Raw genomic sequence first — 6001 nt, 5'->3', positions numbered from 1 at the left:
GCCATCTTCCTCGGATCCTCTAAGCGACAACCATTTGTTTCCCCCATCACTTTTGGACTCAACATTCTCAGTGTGGTGTGACAAGGGTATAAAACAGTTCAAACATTTATATGTGGATGGTGTTTTCGATAGTTTTCCCAATTTGCCTTCTCGTTATAATCTCCCTATTACCCATTTGTTTCGCTATTTTCAAATTCAAAATTTTGTTGCCAGGTGTTTCCCAAATTTCCCCTCTTTACCTCCAGAACAGCAGTGGGAAACTACGTTATCATTTATTCCTCATCACAGAGGAACCATTTCGAAACTCTATGATGCTATCCTGTCTTTTAGTAACCACTCTAATGTTAAGCTTAAGTGTACATGGGAAGGGGAACTAGGAATTTGAATACATGAGGAGTCTTGGGAACAGGCTATAGCGAGGGTACGATCTTCCACCTCCTGTGCTCGTCTTGGACTTATTCAATTTAAGGTCATACACAGGGTGCATTTCTCTAAGTTTAGACTTTCTGAATTGTATCCAGAAGTGGAAAATAAATGTGATAAATGCCATGGCTCTCCTTGTCACCTTAGCCACATGTTTTTTCTGTGTCCTGAGCTAGAAGGTTTCTGGACAGGGTATTTTGCTATTATGTCAATTGTTCTTGGGGTAACTCTTCATCTTTGTCCTCTGATTGCTGTATTCGGGATTCCTGATCGCTCACTTACACTTGATTCCACACAAAAGGATGTTATAGCCTTCACATCCCTATTAGCGAGACGTCTAATATTGTTGCATTGGAAGTCTGTTAAGTATCCTACTATTTCCCAGTGGCTTAAAGATGTCAAGTTTTTTTTGAAACTTGAATATACGTTGAGAGGTTGCACAGCCAAATTTTTTCAGAAGTGGCAACCCTTTATCTCTTATTTTACTAGTCTAGAGGTATTGCCTGTTTAAATGTACTTCTGTTACTGTTATATTCCTGTAATATGTTTGATGGTTGTGTTGATCTGTGTGGGACTGGGGGGGGGGGGTTCTTTGTTTTACAATGCGTTTTTGTTTAGTTGTTTTTTTTAATATAAGTATATTTACTTAGGAAAATGAAGAAAGGTTAATTGTATTTCGGTAACTGCAAGTACTGTTGTTTTCTTTTTTCAATAAAAATATTTGCAAAAAAAAAAAAAAAGAAGATCAGATTTCAGGACTGGACTCAGAAACACTGAAGAGTCAAAGTTGGATTGAATATGTCTACACTGTGTCTGAGTTCAGTGTCTCCAACATCCTCTTTACTCACTGATTAGAAAGACAACAACATGTTGGATCATGTCAGTGACATGTAACTGTCCCACAACCACTTTACTGAGTCAGCATGAGAGGAGCTGTTCAGGGAGCTGTTCTCACACACTGTTGTACTGATCATTAAACAGCAGGGGGCGTCCTCACTGCATTTACAGCACAGCTGGCAGCTCAGACCAGCTCTGCTCTGCATAATAACTAGTGATGGGAATTCCAGCTCTTTTTAGAGAACCGGCTCTTTCGGCTCCCACGCGGCTCTTCAGGTTGCACGTACAAACTCCAAAACAAGTACAAAGCTACCTAGAACACTTAAATTACACAATTGAAAGCACATGTCTGAGACTGAGACCTGACAACTTTTTGTCTGATACCTGACGACTTTTTTCCTGAGAACTGAGACCTGACATTTTTTTGTCTGAGACCTGACGACTTTTTTCCTGAGAACTGAGACCTGACATTTTTTTGCCTGATACCTGACGACTTTTTTCCTGAGACCTGACAATGTCCTAAAATGTACACCGTACTGCCCAGCATTTTCCTTCATCACCACGAAGGAAAACAGTCTGTGCATGTCCGAGTCTGACGAATTTTGTGTCACAGGTTTACGTGCTCACACAGGGACCTCCAGAGACTTTAACGGCTCTGTGGACCTCGAGAAGGAGCAGCATTGTGGAAATGACACAGTCTTCGCTAGCATGTAGGAAGACACCAGTAGTAGGATAGTTACAAAGCTTTCTTTGTTGTGAATGAGCGATACATGTTTTTATTGAACATTTGAAGATAAAACAACAGTAACTCTTGTAGAGGACATAAAGTCAGAGATAGAAACGACAAGGAGCAGGTGCATCTAGTTCACACAGAGCTACAGCAAAAAACCACAGAGCTCAGCAGCCAGCGCAAAAAATCCTGGATCCTTCGCTCTTAGTTAGCAGTTAGCATTAGCAGCGCATGCTGTGTCGGCTGTGAAAGGACCTTTATGCTACACACTGTGACTCACAGCAATGGTCCTGGGACAGCCCTGACTTTGTTTGAAAGTAATACTATAGTAATAATGGTATTTCTAAGCACTGATATACCAAAACTTTATCCTTTCAACAGCTACCGAAAGTTAAGGGACCTAGCTTGTATGGCCCTATGGGACATTCATATAGAGATCCTCCAGCTTCAAACTGTATTACCCTTCCAGGACCTGCAGCTCCGTAAAGCACCCCTCAGACAGCCAAATCCATCTGTTCTCTGGTTGGATTGTTACATCTGTGATTGACATGACATTGACCAATCATCCTAAAGGAAGAAAAATTGGGTCAAAATTCGCACTTTTAAGTTGAAACCATCGACTGTAGAAAACATGGACGATGCGACAGCTCCCCAAAAAAGAAGCCAAAACGTTTGGCTGCAGTATAGGTCATAAACCCCGCCTCCTCCATGTTAGCGGATGGGACTGGGGTCAGACTAAAATAAATTTATTCACCTTAGATGATTTTTTTCTGAAGATTCTTTCTTTTGTTATCAATACTTCTCATCATGCTGATTGATGTCCAAGGGGTCTCCTTTCCCATAAGTTTGATTCTAATTCCTACCCCGGTGATGTGAAATTGGGGTGAAACGTCATCATAGCAGCTTTGACTGACTGCTGCAGTCACGGAGAAACTTGTGTATCTCTGTTTGGGAATAGCAGATAGAGCGTAGGCTCTGAGAGGACGCCCAGCGTTTACGCTACGAAAACACGACCGAGTGTTTTAACCTGACAGCCTGAGGTGTTCTTCAGAAAACTGGACTACCCGACAGAAGGACCCGAGGCCCCGCTGCACTTTTTCGGTAAGTTAAACGTGTTTGTAAGCTAATCAGTAACTACCGTCTTTAGCTAGCTCCTGAGTCCTAGCTAGCTAAAATGAGCACTCGGCTGTCAGAGTTCGTTTAGCTAATCTGTGCAGGTGAATGAATTTACTAAAGAAATTTACTAAAGAAATCAAGAGAAACGCCCTCAGTCACTAATTACTGTTACTGTACTTTTATTACAAGTATTATACTGTAAAAGCAACAGGCTGCACTCTGCTTCAGCTCCTGTGCAGAGCTGAATATTAAATATCTGCAAACAACAGCATGTTTTCAGTCTCTTGCCACATCTGTAAAGATAGTAACATTTTTTTTTTTTAAAAAAAGCTTGTACTTCAGTAACTCTTCATTAATCAGGAACTATGGATTAAAGTACTGCAGTGTACTGTAATACTGAAAAAAATGTAAGAAAAGAACTTCAGATCCTGAGTGTGTGAGGACAGAAGAATCAGCTTTATTTCAATTTTGAGGGATAAAATTTATATCTGAGTTTGATGGTTCTGTTCTCTTTGTGATTACAGGAGCTGCCCTCAGATTCAGACCTCAGCACCACCCAGTGACAGCAGACAGATCATCCAACATGTTCACATGTTAACTGCAAAATGAACTGATGAAAACAGTACAAAGGTTAAAGTACCACATGTGCTGTAGTGAAAGCTGCAGCTTTATTGATAAAGTTAAATACAAAAAAACAAAAGGATTAATCACTCATGTAACTGTGTCACTATATATCAGCATTAACAGGACCTCAGTTTGGTGTTTCACAAAGCTGCTGATCTCAGACCTGCACAGCTTCCGTTTTAAACACTTGATGTACTCAGCTGCATGAAGAGCATATGAGATTTTCTCTTAACACAATTAAATAAAACCTGATGAAGGTCAAAGGTCGTCACTTGTATGTTGAACTACAAACTTGTCATCTGGAATTCTTTCGCAGTTTTTTGCAGATAGTGTGTTATTTACCATAAAGTGATTCAGAGTTATTCATACCAGAGTAACCAGAGAGGATCATATATTTTTAAATATATAACTTTCTACAGGACTAAATATAATATCTTTATGTAAAAGTCCGGAGCCTCTGGGGAGTATCCGAGTATTTATAACATTACACAAACCAAAGGTCTCCATCACAGTGTTCATGAAATGCTGGGTTTATCCATCTTCTGAGCTGGGCCTACGGAGGAGTGCCGAAGATTTCCCTGTGAGGGAGCTGCTGGTGAAGATCATGAGTCCTGCTTGATCAATGCCATGAGCTTCAGTGTTCCTGTTGTGGGGGGGCAGTGTTTTGGAAATCACAGTCTTCACTACAAAGCTTTCTTCGTTATGAATTAGCATACATGTTTTTATTGAACATTTAAAGAACTAGCAAAAAAAAACAAACTCTTGTAGAGGACATAAAGTCAGAGATAGAAACAACAAGGAGCAGGTGCATCTAGTAGAGCTCCTGCAAAAACCCACAGAGCTCAGCAGCCAGCGCAACAAATTCTGGATCCTTGGCTTTTAGTTAGCAGTTAGCATTAGCAGCACATCCTGTGTCCGATGTGAAAGGACTTTTATGCTGCGCACTGTGACTCACAGACGTGGTCCGGGGTCAGCCCTGGCTTTGTGTTAAACTAATCCTAAAGTAATAATGGTATTTCTAACCACTGACATACCACAGCTTTATCCTTTATTTATATAGAGATCCTCCAGCTTCAAACTGTATCACCCTTCAAGGACCTGCAGTTCAAAAAAGCGCCCCTCCGACAGCCAAACCCATCTGTTCTCTGATTGGATTGTTACATTTGTGATTGACATGACATTGACCAATCAGATGAAAGGAAGAAAAATAGTCAAAATTCGTACTTGTAACTTGCAGGTTTTTTTTTTGGCTAAGTCCACACACAAATCTTTTTTACACATACAAATCTTTTTTACGCATACAAATCTTTTTTACGCACACACAAATTCTTTTTACACATACAAATCCTGATTTACAAGTACAAAACTGATTTACAAGTACAAAATATTTATGACCACATTTTGAGCCCATAGATTCTGGCTCCAAATTTGCAAGATGGCAGCCTCCAGAAGCGGGATATTTTGGCTTCATTTTTGCACAATGGGAGGAGGCGGTGTCGCGTCGTCCATCTTTTATACAGTCATTGGTTGAAACTCACGCACAGCAAGGGAACCAGACCGCAGAGTTTTACACGTAGTTTTTTGCTTTGTATCTGTAAGCACACCTTAACAAAAAAAATTGTAACTTCTGTAAATATTTTTTACAAACACAAATCTTTTTTACACACACACACACACACACACACACACACACACACACACACATTCTCATCAGTAGATGCACAAACAAAAAAAATTCACATATTTTGGTTCACAAGGTTACAAAACTCAGTTCACTAATACACATTTGATTTACAAGTACAAAATATTTATGACCACAATTTGAGCCCATAAAGAATGGTGAAACAGTCCCACAAACACACTTCTGAACCTTGTGGAAAGCCTTTGCTGAAGACTTGTTAAAGGGTTAGCTGACATCATATTAAACCCTATGGATTTAGAATGGGATATAACTCGAGTTTATATGCATGTGAAGACAGAAAAGTGAATACTTTTGAGAATATAGTGTGTATGATAAATACCTTCTTTGCACATTATTATTTATCAGTTGAAACTATCTATATGACTTTAGTATTAGTCATATTAAAACTGTTATGAACTAGTTTATGTTTCAATAAACTAGTTTGAAACTTTACGACCAGTTTTAACTTTTCTTGCAAATTAAAAAAATAACAACTAACTAACCATTCCAGCCCAGCAGGTGGCAGTATTGAACACTGAGGCTGATAACCGGGAAGAGAAATAAAACGAAGACGTTTACTGCGCATGTCC

The sequence above is a fragment of the Pelmatolapia mariae genome, linkage group LG13 (assembly GCF_036321145.2).
Source record: "Pelmatolapia mariae isolate MD_Pm_ZW linkage group LG13, Pm_UMD_F_2, whole genome shotgun sequence".
Classification (NCBI taxonomy): Eukaryota; Metazoa; Chordata; class Actinopteri; order Cichliformes; family Cichlidae; genus Pelmatolapia; species Pelmatolapia mariae.
Note: the sequence above shows the minus strand (reverse complement) of the source record.